The sequence below is a fragment of the Vicia villosa genome, unplaced genomic scaffold (assembly GCF_029867415.1).
Source record: "Vicia villosa cultivar HV-30 ecotype Madison, WI unplaced genomic scaffold, Vvil1.0 ctg.000255F_1_1_2_unsc, whole genome shotgun sequence".
NCBI lineage: Eukaryota > Viridiplantae > Streptophyta > Magnoliopsida > Fabales > Fabaceae > Vicia > Vicia villosa.
The window spans coordinates 21,747-39,951 of NW_026705107.1; the positions used below are offsets into that span (position 1 = coordinate 21,747).

At 32.7% G+C, this 18,205-nt stretch overlaps 1 long non-coding RNA gene across 1 annotated transcript; it reads right to left on the reverse strand.

The window, feature by feature from the left end:
- Positions 1-13,102: 13,102 nt before the first annotated feature.
- Positions 13,103-16,590, reverse strand: LOC131626022 (uncharacterized). The gene is made up of 4 exons (XR_009291012.1): positions 15,081-16,590; positions 14,773-14,979; positions 13,888-14,677; positions 13,103-13,777 (listed from the first exon to the last, which is right to left on the reverse strand). It is a non-coding gene; the product is annotated as an uncharacterized LOC131626022 (long non-coding RNA).
- Between the last annotated feature and the right edge of the window lie 1,615 nt (positions 16,591-18,205).

The following is an 18,205-nucleotide window of genomic DNA, read 5'->3' on the forward strand; positions in this document are numbered from 1 at the left end:
CACTGCAGTAATGGAAAGGATAAGAAAATATTCAGAAAAACTTCCAATCTCTCCCCTTCTTTGGAGACCTATTCCTTCTCTAATTGGAATAATTAGTATCTTTACTTACACAACATATCACAAAACTAATATCAAATATTTATATGGTTTGGCAAGATGCCTTTATTCTTGTCAATGTCAACAAAATACAAACAAGAATAACATGAAAATTCCTACGGATTAACTTGATTCTAATGCAAGTGTCCATTTTAGACCTGCCTACAGTGCTCTAAAATCTAATTGCAATATGAAATCTACACGTGTTGCAGCAACATGTGCTCACTTCTCACACTGACTGATGCTTCTTTTTCTTGTTTCTAGTTGGTTTCACCTGCATCAGACCAAACAATCAGGATCTGTCATGATCATAAAAATATGAACTCCAAAATAGGATCATTTAACAAATTAGAAAACAAAATGATGTTACGTAAATTACCAAAATACAAGTGCTTCATCCTTCTACTTTGTAGTTGATGTCCAACAGCTAAAATGTTGTGTCATTTATCTCTAGAAGCTTCAAGTATAAAATATCAAGATCCCTTAAGATCTTCCTTAACTCTTCTATCAACCTAGATCTCCTGATGCCTCTTTCTCTCATGCCTACGAAGTTCATCCTCAGAGTTGGCCAGACAACCACTTTTACCTGGTTATGGTAGGTGAAGGATATCACGGATCTTACATTCCGTCCACGTAATCCTTTATTCTCTGTTTCAACATTAAAACTTTATAACCGGGAGTTGATACATCAATATAAAATTGCAGAGGCTCTTCCAAGTAAGGACTGTGATTATGATTAAGTATGACTTTCTTCCTAAGTTCGTTGTTGGGTATGGTTATGAGTTGTTGTTCAAACGAAATAAACACAATATGCAGTAAGTTTATTTCTTCAACAACAAGTTCTGTATCATCAAATACACATCTATCTCCTACATTATAGGGATGTACTCTGAAAACAAAAACTATTCCTTTAAAACCAGTGGTCATTGTGTTGTTATATATGTATGGAACCAATATGAACTGTGATCCAATAACAACAAGTGTTTTGGCAGTTACCATTTCCAAAATCAAAATCGATATAACAAAAATCATAAGGCCAACTAAGAAGTTCAACAAGTTGTATAACTTTGGGACCGGTGATTTGGGGTCATGTATTTTTAAAATAAGTGTTCTTCTCGCCCTAAACACATTAAGAATCTAGTTCTTCAAGGCAGTTTGACGTAATTTTCCAGAATCTGATGCTCTTTTAAAGTGATTTATAACTTTAGCAGCCTGAGTTTCAATCATGAAAGGCATCAAGTCCTTAATGTCTATAGACCTGGAACTACACAAAGCAATATTTTTGAATATTTGTTCGGTTGTTGCTTTTTCCTCCTTTTAAGTTGCGACAAATGCGGAATGGTCGTCTTCCAAATCAAGTGCTCTGTAGGTAAATGTTTTCATCTAGCTCTTCATTTCAAATGACATAAATTTTGGATTCAGATTATACAAAAGATTGAAAGTTAGTCCGCCACCATATTAAATCTCATTCCTTGACCTTTCCCCCTCTTGTGCTTTACCCCTTTGAATTTCGACCATATGTGGTCCAGAAAGCATATTGATCAATGAGTGATTGACGACCGCCTCTTCAATTTTGCCGAGGTAAAAATGATTGGTTAAAATTTTAGCAATTAGGGTTTTGAAGAGCCATATGTAGGAGCCATACATGAACAAAACAAAGATTTCTCCAAGTATTTCAATAAATTCATGTGAAGTGGATTATGGAACCACAAAGACCATGCTAAAAGTAGCAATAACCACAAACAATTTTGAATTGTTTTCTTCAAAGCATATAGATAGTAAAGAAGCTTGATCTCCAAATGAAATTTTCTTTGAATCCAAAACACAATGATAACCTTAATAATACAACGCGACAAGAACCTACTAGAGACTAGAAAAAGAATCTGGACTTCCCATTTCCAAAGACTCACCTCCCATAAATCTTTATTCTGTAAAAACAGAAGAGTCAAAGTTATCTACCCTCATCTTTGAGAGATGATTGAGCATTAGAGTTGGACTCTCCAACAAAGCTTGTTTGAAATTTCTCCCTTGTGATTTCAGATATTTCACTTGAGTGATGCTCATCTTTGAGAGATGTTTGGGCATTAGAGTTGGACTCTCAACAAAGCTTGTTTGAAAATTCTCCCCTTGAATTTCAGATATTTCAAGGTCTTCGTCAATATTGATGACCACGTCTTTGACCTGCATTTCACTATAAGTACACGGCGCAAATAGCTTTCGGTACGGAGTTAGGCACCCGCTATAATACATAATTTTATAAAAATAAAATAAAAATCTAGATAGAAAAACATGGAGAATAATGGTAGAAGAGGAGGGATCGGGAAAAATCACAACAAATTTGTATAATATAGAGTAGGATCAAATATATTTTTATTCGTTTATATATATCAACTTTCAGTTTAATCTTTTTAAAAATTTCTTAAACAAAATAAATTAACAAATGTCTAAACAAAATTAAATAGTGTAGATACTAAAAAAAAGAAATGAAAGATCCAATATTTCTAAGACTGGCTCAACAAAATAAAATACACAAATACTTGGAATTGCTTCGTTTATAACTAAGACTGACCCAACAAAATAATGACAATACAATTTTGAAAAAAAACAGAGACTATCCAAAAAAAACATAAAACTCTCTTCTCTCTCTGTGCTTTCGATCCACTTTTCTCCTTCTTTCTCTCTGAGTAGAATAAAATACTGATTTCTCTCCTCTTTCAAACACAAGAATACTTCCTTTTAAAACCACAAACATAAAATCTGATATGTTAGTTACCGGGGAAAAATAACGATGAAAATAATCAACGAAAACTAAATCGAAGAGGGATTACCTGATCAAAAACTGCGGGGGTCGGCCGGATCTATTGTTGTGAGCTGTTATTTGGTGGTACGCGCATGCACACGCACACGCACGCACACACGCACGTACGCACACGCATGGATTCATTAAGAGAGACAATTAATAGCCTCATTAATGTATTAACATTCTTCCACGGTTTATTGTCGGTTCAGCCCTACTAAACTACATCAACAATTGCTGAACATTTTGTGAAAAGAAGTTATAATATCGATCTGTACAAAATAAATCATAAAACATAAAACTACTCTAAACAAAAAAATGTGTCTTCTTATGCATACCGTGTAACAAGCTCAGAAGTGTCGGTATCCCATTGAAGAACAAAAATTTGTATCTTTCAGTAGCAATAAAAAAAATCTTGTGCTTCACCCTGTTTAATCCAGGAACACTTTAGTATTTGCAATATAACGATGCAAAAACTCAAGGAAAACTAAATCGAAGAAGGATTACCTGAACAAAAACTGTGGGGGCCGGATCTGTTGTTGTGAGCTGTTATTTGGTGGTTTGATTATGAAAACAAAATCAGTGGTTTAAGCGAATACTACTAAAGTTGGTTTTAATCAAGGTGGATAAAGGTTTAAGGAAGGTTTACGTTCAGAAAAAAAATAGATGATTATTCTATATTTCAGCTTACTCTCTTTTTTATTTTTTTGGTGTACTGCTAATTTGCTATTGATGCGTTAAATTTCAACTCTAATATATATTTACATTTCTAAAGCATACCCTCATTTTCAAACTCGGGGGTCACCTCTTGGTGTACTTAGTTGATATAAGTTTTGTTGGACCATTAAGTGGGATGTCCAATTCATACCTCTGAGCCTATAGACAACCCTAACAACCTCAATGGTGAACATGATATTCTCCTAAATAGAAAAATGAAACAAAAATGTAGAAACTTGTTATACACATCATTAATAGAAATATTCAGACACATCACGAATCTAATATAAACCCAGCAAGGCAGAACAAAATGATAGGAAGGATAAGTTGAGATCGGATATTGGTATAAATGCACCAACATTTGCTACAACCAAGCCCAAGAGAAATCGTACACAGCCTGCATATCTTAAATATTTTGGCAAACTAGTAATAAACCCGTGCATACGCACAGGTTCTGCTCGGTTATGCGAATTTGAATACATCACTTATTTTAAATAAAAATGTTAAAAAAGAATAAAAATTAGATAAATAATTAATTATTTCATATATAAAAATATTAAGATCTATAATAGAATTTTTTCCCGTATACCATTTTTGGACTAAAAATATTTAATCATAAATACCATTTCTCATATATAAAAATATTTAAATCAATAATAGATTTTTTCCCATATACAGACTTCATTTTTGTTTAGGTATCATTTACGAAAGTATTTGGATCAATAGTAAATTTCGTATATAAAAATATTTAGATCAATAATAAATTTTTTCCCGTATACCATTTTTTAAAAAAAAAGTATTTGGATCATAAATACCATTTTTCGTTAATAATAGATTTTTTCCGTATACAAATACTAACTTTGTTTAGGTATCATTTACAAAAAATATTTGGATCAATATTAAATTTTCGTATATTAAAATATTTAAATCAATAATATATTTTTTCCCGTATACCATTTTTTGATCAAAAATATTTGATCATAAATACAATTTCTCGTATATAAAAATATTTAGGTCAGTAATAGATTTTTCCTGTATACGGACTTCATTTTTGTTTAGGTATCATTTACTAAAATAAGGGTATTTTGGACTTTTCCACAACCATTAATTTTCTTATATTATATATTGAAAGATTTTTTTTAGAAGAAAGAAGTGAGAAAGTGATGAAAGAGAAAAAAATAGAGAATAAAGAGAGATTTGATAATTTGATAAAATATAAGAGTTGTATTATTTTAATAATAAAATTAAGAACTATATGGTACAAAGACCAAATAACCACAATTTTAATGAGGTGACAAAAAATCAAATAAGGGTATTTTGGACTTTTCCACAACCATTAAATTTATTATATTATAGATATAAATAAGTTTATTTAATATTTGGCAGTAACAGTTATTAGCCTATTTTAGGCAGCAGTAGTTATTATGTAGTTTTACAATTATAATTAGGAAGCAGTTATTTTTTTTGTATCTATAAATTATGCACTGCAGTAATGGAAAGGATAAGAAAATATTCAGAAAAACTTCCAATCTCTCCCCTTCTTTGGAGACCTATTCCTTCTCTAATTGGAATAATTAGTATCTTTACTTACACAACATATCACAAAACTAATATCAAATATTTATATGGTTTGGCAAGATGCCCATATTCTTGTCATTGTCAACAAAATACAAACAAGAATAACATGAAAATTCCTACGGATTAACTTGATTCTAATGCAAGTGGCCATTTTAGACCTGCCTACAGTGCTCTAAAATCTAATTGCAATATGAAATCTATACGTGCTGCAGCAACATGTGCTCACTGCTCACACTGACTGATGCTTCTTTTTCTTGTTTCCAGTTGCTTTCTCCTGCATCAGACCAAACAATCAGGATCTGTCATGATCATAACAAAATGAACTCCAAAATAGGATCATTTAACAAATTAGAAAACAAAATGAAGTTACGTAAATTACCAAAATACAAGTGCTTCATCCTTCTACTTTGTAGTTGTTGTCCAGCAGCTAAAATGTTGTGTCATTTATCTCTAGAAGCTTCAAGTATAAAATATCAAGATCCCTTAAGATCTTCCTTAACTCTTCTATCAACATAGATCTCCTGATGCCTCTTTCTCTCATGCCTACGAAGTTCATCCTCAGAGTTGGCCAGACAACCACTTTTACCTTGCCTAATTTTTCTAGATAAATCATGGTTATGGTAGGTGAAGGATACCACGGATCTTACATTCCGTCCACGTAATCCTTTATTCTCTGTTTCAACATTAAAACTTTGTCATCGGGAGTTGATATATCAATATAAAATTGCAGAGGCTCTTCCAAGTCAGGACTGTGATTATGATTAAGTATGACTTTCTTCCTAAGTTCGTTGTTGGGTATGGTTGTGAGTTGTTGTTCAAACGAAATAAACACAATATGCAGTAAGTTTATTTCTTCAACAACAAGTTATGTATCATCAATTACACATCTATCTCCTACATCATAGGGATGTACTTTGAAAACAAAAACTATTCCTTTAAAACCAGTGGTCATTGTGTTGTTATATATGTATGCAACCAACATGATTTGTGATCCATTAACAACTAGTGTTTTGGCAGTTACCATTTCCAAAATCAAAATCGATATAACAAAAATCATAAGGCCAACTAAGAATTTCAACAAGTTGTATAACTTTGGGATCGGTGATTTGGGGTCATGTATTTTTAAATTAAGTGTTCTTCTCGCCCTAAACACATTCAGAATCCAGTTCTTCAAGGCAGTTTGAATTAATTTTCCAGAATCTGATGCTCTTTTAAAGTGATTTACAACTTTAGCAGCCTGGGTTTCAATCATGAAAGGCATCAAGTCCTTAATGTCTATAGACCTGGAACCACACAAAGCAATATTTTTGAATATTTTTCGAATGCTGCTTTAGCCTCCTTTTCAGTTTTGACAAATGCGGAATGGTCGTCTTCCAAATCAAGTGCTCTGTAGGTAAATGTTTTCATCAAGCTTTTCATTTCCAAAGACGACACAAATTTTGGATTCAGCTTATGCAAAAGATTGAAAGTTAGTCCACCACCATATTCAATCTCATTCCTTGACCTTTCCACCTCTTGTGCTTTACCCCTTTGAATTTTGACCATATGTGGTCTAGAAAGCATATTAATCAATGAGTGATTGACAACCGCCTCTTCAATTTTTCCGAGGTAAAAATGAATGGTTAAAATTTCAGCAATTAGGGTTTTGAAGAGCCATATATAGGAGCCAGACATGAACAAAACAAAGTTTTCTCCAAGTATTTCAATAAATCCCCGTGAAGTGGATTATGGAACCACAAAGACCATGTTAAAAGTAGCAATAACCACAAACAATTTTGAATTGTTTTCTTCAAAGCATATAGATAGTAAAGAAGCTTGATATCCAAATGAAATTTTCTTTGAATCCAAAACACAATGATAACCTTAATAATACAACACGACAAGAACCTACCAGAGACTAGAAAAAGAATCTGGACTTCCCATTTCCAAAGACTCACCTCCCATAAATCTTTATTCGTTAAAAACAGAAGAGTCAAGGTTAATAATAAAGTAGGTATAAGAATCAAACCTAGCCTTTCAACTAAAATCAAAATCAAAAGACTAAATTTTCTTTTCTTATACTTACTTGACTTATCCATCCTCATCTTTGAGAGATGATTGAGCATTACAGTTGGACTCTCCAACAAAGCTTGTTTGAACTCTCTCCCCTGGGATTTCAGATATTTCACTTGAGTGATGCTCATCTTTGAGAGATGATTGGGCATTAGAGTTGGACTCTCAACAAAGCTTGTTTGAAAATTCTCCCCTTGAATTTCAGATATTTCAAGGTCTTCGTCAATATTGATGACCACGTCTTTGACCTGCATTTCACTATAAGTACACGGCGCAAATAGCTTCCGGTACGGAGTTAGGCACCCGCTATAATACATAATTTTATAAAAATAAAATAAAAATCTAGATAGAAAAACATGGAGAATAATGGTAGAAGAGGAGGGATCGGGAAAAATCACAACAAATTTGTATAGTATAGAGTAGGATCAAATATATTTTTATTCGTTTATATATATCAAATTTCAGTTTAATCTTTTTAAAAATTCCTTTAACAAAATAAATTAACAAATTTCTAAACAAAATTAAATAGTGTAGATATGAAAAAAAAATGAAAGATCCAATATTTCTTAGACTGGCTCAACAAAATGAAATACGCAAATACTTGGAATTGCTTTGTTTATAACTGAGACTGACCCAACAAAATAATGACAATACAATTTTGAAAAAAAAATAGAGACTATCCAAAAAAAAACATAAAACTCTCTTCTCTCTGTGCTTTCGATCCACTTTTCTCCTTCTTTCTCTATGAGTAGAATAAAATATTGATCTCTCTCCTCTTTCAAACACAAGAATACTTACTTTTAAAACCACAAACATAATATCTGATATGTTAGTTACCGGGGAAAAATAACGATGGAAAAAATCAAGGAAAACAAAATCGAAGAGGGATTACTTGATCAAAAACTGTGGGGGTCGGCCGGATCTGTTGTTGTGAGTTGTTATTTGGTTGTACGCGCACGCACGCACACGCGCACGTACACACACGCTTGGATTCATCAAGAGAGACAAATTAATAGCCTTATTAATGTATTACCATTCTTCCACAGTTTATTGTCGGTTGAGCTCTACTAAACTACATCAACAATTACTGAACATTTTATGAAAAGAAGTTATAATATCGATCTGTACAAAATAAATCATAAAACATAAAACTACTCTAAACAAAAACCATGCTAAAAGTAGCAATAACCATAAACAATTTTGAATTGTTTTCTTCAAAGCATATACATAATAAAGAAGCTTGATCTCCACAAAAACCATGCTAAAAGTAGCAATAACCATAAACAATTTTGAATTGTTTTCTTCAAAGCATATACATAATAAAGAAGCTTGATCTCCAAATGAAATTTTCTTTGAATCCAAAACACAATGATAATCCTAATAATACAACGCAACAATAATCTCCCAGAGACTAGAAAAAGAATTAGGACTTCCCATTTCCAAAGACTCACCTCCCATAAATCTTTATTCCATAAAAACGGAAGAGTCAGAGTTAATAATAAAGCAGGTATAAGAATCAAACCTAGCCCTTCAACTAAAATCAAAATCAAAAGACTAAATTTTATTTTCTTATACTTACTTGACTTATCCTCATCTTTGAGACATGATTGAGCATTAGAGCTGGACTCTCCAACAAAGCTTGTTTGAACCTTCTCCCCTTTGATTTCAGATATTTCACTTGAGTGATGGGCATTAGAGCTGGACTCTCCAACAAAGCTTATTTGAACATTCTCTTCTTGGATTTCAGACATTTCACGGTTTTCATCTATATTGATGACCATGTTCTTTGACCTGCATTTCACTATAAGTACACGGCGCAAGTAGCTGCCGGCACAGAGTTAGGCACCAGCAATAATAAATAATTTTTAAAAAAAAAAAATCTAGACAGAAAAACATGAAGCAGGGCCGGCCTAATTAATCAAGAGGCTCAGTTCTAATTTAAATAGGTTTAAATTATATATATATATATATATATAATAATTAAAATGACGTATAAAAATATAATTATATATTAACTACTATGTTTATGTTTTTTTTATGATCAACTCCAAACTCCACAATATTTATCAACAAATAATTTATTAGTAGTCTTATTGTGAAAAATTGTGTTCCTGCAATAAATTATTAAATTAATATTATAAGTAAAGGAAATTACAAATTAATTTAATTATTCAATGAAATTACATTAAACAAAAGAACAATGTAACCCAGAAATTAGTAATTAAGATAGAATGAAAAATTATTTTAAAGGTAATAATGATTTTATTAAAAGAAACTCTTCGTTTTTTATTGACAAAAGTATTTGAAAATAGAGACCACATACTGAATCCTTTTATTTGTTCTATGATTGATAGTATTAGAGACCACATACTGAAAATAGACACTCATTAAATTTTTAGATTGATAATATTTTATTATTATAAAGGCAGATAACAGAGAGAGAGGAAACATAGAACAAAAATATAATTCAATGAGTCTAATACAGTAACACGGTTTCTTTTACACGCGGCGAAAAATGTTCTCACTCTTAATTTCGTTTTTCAACTGAGTGTCTCTTTATTTTTCTTATCCTGATAATTATAAAAATGGGGCTCTTAAAATGGTGAGGCCCAGTGCAGTATATCATGTTGCACCGGTGAATGGCCGGCCCTGACATGAAGAATAACAGTAGAAGAGGAGGGATCGGAAAAATAACAGTACTAACCTGAAGAGATTGAAGGGAAGAGATTGAAGTTGTGATGGATTTGTTTCAAACTTAAAAGGAAGAGATTTGAAGATTTGTATTTGTTGTGTGTTTGGCTGGTTACACATGAGTATTTATAAAGGAACGCGGGAGTAGCAGCTATCATTGAAAAAGCAAAAGAAGTTAATTATTTTGTCTTTTTGAAAAAACAAAAGAGAATATATTAGATTATTCTATTTCAATTTGTAGGTTGCTTTGTGTAGCTGACACATTTTAATAGAGTTAGATTATAAACATGCCATAATTTAGTCTTGAGAGTTGAGACCCACAATTATCTTATCCTTTCACATGACCTTCATTGTTAGTGTTTTTTTTTCTGTTTCAAATTTTATATTTTTTAACTTAGTTACTTTAAACTATTAAGAGTAGAAAAACATGCCAAGATAATATACCAGCAAGGCAGAACAAAATGATAGGAAGGATAAGTTGAGATCGGATATAGGTATAAATGCACCAACATTTGCTACAACCAAGCCCAAGAGAAATCGTACACAGCCTGCATATCTTAAATATTTTGACAAACTAGTAACAAATCCGTGCATACGCACAGGTTCTGTTCGCTTATGCAAATTTGAATACATCACTTAGTTTAAATAAAAATATTAAAAAAGAATAAAAATTAGATAAATAATTGATTATTTCATATATAAAAATATTAAGATCTATAATAGAGTTTTTTCCCGTATACCATTTTTGGATTAAAAATATTTAATCATAAATATCATTTCTCGTATATAAAAATATTTAAATCAATAATAGAGTTTTTTCCCATATACAGACTTCATTTTTGTTTAGGTATCATTTACAAACGTATTTGGATCAATAGTAAATTTCGTATATAAAAATATTTAGATCAATAATAAATTTTTTCCCGTATACCATTTTTAAATAAAAAATATTTGGATCATAAATACCATTTTTCGTTAATAATAGATTTTTTCCGTATACAAATATTAACTTTGTTTAGGTATCATTTACAAAAAATATTTGGATCAATATTAAATTTTCGTATATTAAAATATTTAGATTAATAATATATTTTTTTCCCGTATACCATTTTTTGATCAAAAATATTTGATCATAAATACAATTTCTCGTATGTAAAAATATTTAGGTCAATAATAGATTTTTCCCGTATACGGACTTCATTTTTGTTTAGGTATCATTTACTAAAATAAGGGTACTTTGGACTTTTCCACAACCATTAATTTTCTTATATTATAGATTGATAGATTTTTTTTGGAAGAAAGAAGTGAGAAAGTGATGAAAGAGAAAAAAATAGAGAATAAAGAGAGATTTGATCATTTGATAAAATATAAGAGTTGTATTATTTTAATAATAAAATTAAGAACTATATGGTACAAAGACCAAAAAACCACAATTTTAATGTGGTGACAAAAAATCAAATAAGGGTATTTTGGACTTTTCCACAACCATTAATTTTCTTTATTATAGATTGATAGTTTTTTTTTTGGAAGAAAGAAGTGAAAAAGTGATGAAAGAGAAAGACATAGAGAATAGAGAGAGATTTGATAAGTTTGATAAAATATAAGAGTTGTATTATTTTAATAAATAAAATTAAAAACTTTATGGTTCAAAGACAAAAAAACCACAATTTTAATGTGGTGGCAAAAAATCAAATAAGGGTATTTTGGACTTTTCCACAACCATTAAATTTCTTATATTATAGATATAAATAAGTTTATTTAATATTAGGCAGTAACAGTTATTAGCCTATTTTAGGCAGCAGTAGTTATTATGTAGTTTTACAATTATAATTAGGAAGCAGTTATTTTTTTTGTATCTATAAATTATGCACAGCAGTAATGGAAAGGATAAGAAAATATTCATAAAAGCTTCCAATCTCTCCCCTTCTTTGGAGACCCATTCCTTCTCTAATTGGAATAATTAGTATCTTTACTTACACAACATATCACAAAACTAATATCAAATATTTATAGGGTTTGGCAAGATGCCCCTATTCTTGCCATTGTCAACAAAATACAAACAAGAATAACAAGAAAATTCCTACGGATTAACTTGATTCTAATGCAAGTGGCCATTTTAGACCTGTCTACAGTGCTCTAAAATCTAATTGCAATATGAAATCTGCACGTGCTGCAGCAACATGTGCTCACAACTCACACTGACTGATGCTTCTTTTTCTTGTTTCCAGTTGCTTTCACCTGCATCAGGCCAAACAATCAGGATCTATCATGATCATAACAAAATGAACTCCAAAATAGGATCATTTAACAGATTAGAAAACAAAATGAAGTTACGTAAATTACCAAAATACAAGTGCTTCATCCTTCTACTTTGTAGTTGTTGTCCAACAGCTAAAATGCTGTGTCATTTATCTCTAGAAGCTTCAAATATAAAATATCAAGATCCCTTAATATCTTCATCAACTCTTCTATCAACATAGATCTCCTGATGCCTCTTTTCTCTCATGCCTACAAAGTTTATCCTCAAAGTTGGCCAGACAACCACTTTTACCTTGCCTAATTTTTCTAGATAATCCATGGTTATGGTAGGTGAAGGATACCACGGATCTGACTTTCCGTCCACGTAATCCTTATTCTCTGTTTCAACATTATAACTTTGTCATCGGGAGTTGATACATCAATATAAAATTGCAGAGGCTCTTCCAAGTCAGGACTGTGATTATGATTAAGTATGACTTCTTTCCTAAGTTCATTGTTGGGTATGGTTATGAGTTGTTGTTCAAACGAAATAAACACAGTATGCAGTAAGTTTATTTCTTCAACAACAAGTTATGTATCATCAATTACACATCTATCTCCTACATCATAAGGATGTACTTTGAAAACAAAAACTATTCCTTTAAAACCAGTGGTCATTGTGTTGTTATATATGTATGCAACCAACATGATTTGTGATCCAATAACAACTAGTGTTTTGGCAGTTACCATTTCCAAAATCAAAATAGATATAACAAAAATCATAAGGCAACCTAAGAAGTTCAACAAGTTGTATAACTTTGGGACCGGTGATTTGACTTTATTTTCCAGAATCTGATGCTCTTTTAAAGTGATTTATAACTTTAGCAGCCTGAGTTTCAATCATGAAAGGAATCAAGTCCTTAATGTCTATAGACCTGGAACCACACAAAGCAATATTTTTGAATATTTGTTCGGTTGCTACTTTAGCCTCCTTTTCAGTTGCGACAAATGGGGAATGGTCGTCTTCTAAATCAAGTGCTTTGTAGGTAAATGTTTTCATCAAGCTCTTCATTTCCAAAGACGACACAAATTTTGGATTCAGCTTATGCAAAAGATTGAAAATTAGTCCACCACCATATTCAATCTCATTCCTTGATCTTTCCTCCTCTTGTGCTTTACCCCTTTGAATGTCAACCATATGTGGTCTAGAAAGCATATTAATCAATGAGTGATTGACGACCGCCTCTTCAATTTTGCCGAGGTAAAAATGATTGGTTAAAATTTCAGCAATTAGGGTTTTGAAGAGCCATATGTATGAGCCAGACATGAACAAAACAATGTTTTCTCCAAGTATTTCAATAAATCCCTGTGAAGTGGATTATGGAACCACAAAGACCATGCTAAAAGTAGCAATAACCACAAACAATTTTGAATTATTTTCTTCAAAGCATATAGATAGTAAAGAAGCTTGATCTCCAAATGAAATTTTCTTTGAATCCAAAACACAATGATAACTTTAATAATACAACGCGACAAGAACCTACCAGAGATTAGAAAAAGAATCTGGACTTCCCATTTCTAAAGATTCACCTCCCAAAAGTCTTTATTCTGTAAAAATAGAAGAGTCAAGGTTAATAAGAACGTAGGTATAAGAATCAAACCTAGCCTTTCAACTAAAATCAAAATCAAAAGACTAAATTTTCTTTTCTTATACTTACTTGACTTATCTATCCTCATCTTTGAGAGATGATTGAGCAATAGAGTTGGACTCTCGAACAAAGCTTGTTTGAACTTTCTCCCCTGTGATTTCAGATATTTCACTTGAGTGATGCTCATCTTTGAGAGATGATTGGGCATTAGAGTTGGACTCTCCAACAAAGCTGGTTTGAAAATTCTCCCCTTGAATTTCAAATATTTCAAGGTCTTCGTCAATATTGATGACCACGTCTTTGACCTGCATTTCACTATAAGTACACGGCGCAAGTAGCTGCAGGCACGGAGTTAGGCACCCGCTATAATACGTATTTTTTAAAAAATAAAATAAAAATCTAGATAGAAAAACATGGAGGATAATAGTAAAAGAGGAGGGATCGGGAAAAATCACAACAAATTTGTATAGTATAGAGTAGGATCAAATATATTTTTATTTGTTTATATATATCAACTTTCAGTTTTAATCTTTTTAAAAATTTCTTTAACAAAATAAATTAACAAATGTCTAAACAAAATTAAATAGTGTAGAGACTAAAAAAAAAGAAATGAAAGATCCAATATTTCTAAGACTGGCTCAACAAAATGAAATACACAAATACTTGGAATTGTTTCGTTTATAACTGAGACTGACCCAACAAAATAATGACAATACGATTTTGAAAAAAAATAGAGACTATCCAAAAAAAGCATAAAACTCTCTTATATATCTGTGCTTTCGATCCACTTTTCTCCTTCTTTCTCTCTGAGTAGAATAAAATACTGATCTCTCTCCACTTTCAAACACAAGAATACATCCTTTTAAAACCACAAACATAAAATCTGATATGTTAGTTACCGGGGAAAAATAACGATGAAAAAAATCAAGGAAAACTAAATCGAAGAGGGATTACCTGATCAAAAACTGTGGGGGTCGGCCAGATTTGTTGTTGTGAGCTGTTATTTGGTGGTACGCACACGCACACGCGCATGCACGCACACGCGCACGCACGCACACGCTTGGATTCATCAAGAGAGACAAATTAATAGCCTCATTAATGTATTAACATTCTTCCACAGTTTATTGTCGGTTCAGCTCTACTAAACTACATCAACAATTGCTGAACATTTTATGAAAAGAAGTTATAATATCGATATGTACAAAATAAATCATAAAACATAAAACTACTCTAAACAAAAAAATGTGTCTTCTTATGCATACCGTGTAACAAGCTCAGAAGTGTCGGTATCCCATTGAAGAAAAAAATGTGTCTTCTTATGCTACACTCATATGAACTGGACTTTCAGGACATTTTCAGTCGGTGATTCGGTTGCTGAACTGAAATAGTGCCTTCTAGAAAGGTCAATGATATGAGATCCCTAAACCCGATCTTTATCTAGGACAGGTTGAACTAACTAAACTTCAGTGGGGAGGGTACTTACCTACGGACTTCATGCAAGCCTTTAAACCTAAGGACACTTGTGTGACTTGCTTGCGTGTGCTACTAACCCTTTGATTTCCATGCAGGTTTTGTCGTGGGACTCGCTTGCCCTTATTTTCCTTACGCTTTGCCTGTTGTACTGCATTCGCATAACATCATGACATCATGACATCATGACATCATGACATAACATATTAACTAACCCTTTCAAGGATCTTAGGGATTTAGAGCACGCAATTTCAGGTGCTCTTATCAAGGACTAAATTCCTACCAAGGGGCGAGAGGATTTATTTTCCTCTAGACAATTCAGAAGTTCAGGTATCCCGAATCAGAGGCGATGACCCACTCGATATGGTGAGCTTGATTCCCAAAGAAGGACGTCCCAAGACGAAAATCAGAGTTCTTCAAACAGAGATGCGACCAAGTCATTGTCTAATGTTGCTAACTAAATTCCTAAAGATCCTTGAAAACATTGCATTTGCATTCATTACATCGAATAACAGGTTTCCATAACAGGTTTCTCAACCACCCCGCTGTTTATTTCAGCATCATGAATCTCGAGCAGTCAGTCAAAGACCTTCAAACCCAGAATGCCCAATTTCAAGATCTGATCTTGAACTTGTCAAAGGGGCAAGATGAGCTGAAAGCTCTCCTGACCAAGAGGGAGAAAAAGCCAAGAAGATCTGTGAGTGTCCTTAGCATGGGAAGAAGATTCAGAGGCCCTGTTAAGAAAGCCAAAGAGGTGGAGGTCCCTGAAGACAATAAGAATGATCAAAATGATGATGGTAGCATCAAGACAGATGCAAGAAGTAACCATGATTCTTCTAAGCCCTCTGAAGAAGAAGAGGAATACTACCATGAGGATGAACATCCTGATGAAAAATATAAGTTGCTGGAAGATCGCATGAAAGCCATGGAACTTCAGAAGGTACCTGAGCTGGATTTTGAAGAGCTAAGGCTCATGTCTAGAGTTGTTATCTCTCCCAAGTTCAAGACTCCTACCTTTGCCAAGTATGATGGAGTTTCCTGTCCCAAGCTGCATTTGAAATCCTATGTGAGGACGATTCAACCTCATACTACTGATAAGAAGCTGTGGATCCACTTCTTCCAAGAGAACTTGTCTGGAACTCAACTTGAGTGGTACTATCAACTGGACGGTGCCAACATTCATACATGGGAAGATCTGGTTGTTGCTTTCTACAAGCAACACCAATACAATGCTGACCTCGCGCCAACCCGCATGCAACTACAAAGCATGTCTATGGGGCCTAAAGAAAGCTTCAAAGAGTACGCTCAGAAATGGAGGGATCTGGCCGGCAGAGTTCAACCCCCGTTGGCTGACAGAGAGTTGGTTGATTTGTTCATGAGCACGCTGTTGCACCCTAAATTTTGACCCGACGTTTTATCTGCATCATTTACATTTAACATTCTTATTTTATCTCAAAAATTCAAAAAAAAAATATATGTAGTGATCTTAGACATTCATTTGCATCATTCTCATTCAAAAAATTGAAAAAATATATAATACATTCATTTCATACATCATTTTACAATTAATAGTATTTTTTTTAATATTTACTAACCATTTATGATTTATAATTTTAACTTTAAGATTCAATTTAAATATTAAGTTGAATTTTAAATTGAAATTATTAAATTATTTTCTTTTATATTATGTTAATTTTGTATTTGTTTTGTTATTTTTTTAGGTACAAATAAATTGATGATTGGTCATATTGCTCCATTGGATTCAAGAGCAAGGCCCACATCTATCTTTTGATTCAAGTCTTAAAGCCTTTTTTTTATCAATCCAATTTGAAGATTATTGTTTCAAGCATAAAAGAATTGTGAATGGGACCCACTCAAAATATCACTCACGTTTTCTCTCAGTCAGCATATTACACCAACTTTCACCAATTCTGAAAAAAATCTCAAAAGGAACTCATCTACCAAAATCACTTCAAAACTTCCTCTAAAGCCAATAAAACCGAATAATCTCCATGTTGAACCTGCTTCCAATTCACACACATGTTTTAGAATTTGCTCATTAACTCTCAAGAGGGATTCAGATCCATGAATCACCTCTGAGTTCTTATGAAAGATCCAAACTCACGTCCCTGTTAATACCACGAACCATTTCTCATCATACATCATCCATATCCATATACAGCTTCTTCAAACCTTCATAAACTCTGTAACCTTCATATTTCCCTTTACAAATACGAACCACAGCATACTCTGCTTTCATCCATTTACTACCAACAAATTCACCAACCGATTCATCATCACAGATCCACCACCGAGCCGGATTCGATTCAATCCAAAAAACAACGCAACCTGCAAATCAATGTCAACAACGGTCAATAAACAACATCAACATCATCTCTGACACTAAGCATCTGCGATTCGGAACAGAACGAGCGCTAACACGCTTCCATAAGTATCTGACGCATCCATCAGCTTCATCGCGACAACCACATTCAATCATCGCGTTCATCAGCATCATCACTCTCACTGAATCAGACGCCCGCAACAACAATCGTAGAACCAGATCGGAACAACAACGGACCTACAACGCAACACCTCACATCTTGATCGATCGGTAACGTTTTTCCTAATCTCCACACTGCATTTTGCACTTACTGTTTATATAATTTATTTCAGTTTCGGTTGAGACTTTTGTTCCCTATTTTTTTGTTTGATTATATGTTTAAGCTTGGTTGTTTAGTTTTTGTTGGTTTGTTGTTGAGATTTTCGAAGGATTTAGAAATCAGAGAGAGTTATGTTAGGTTATGTGTTGGTTTGAGAGGACTGACGTTTGAAAACAGTAGACAGAGAGAACAGAGTGAGAGAGGTGGAGGCGAATTATCTTTTCTCTTCAGTTTAGGGTTTACTTGTTTTAATT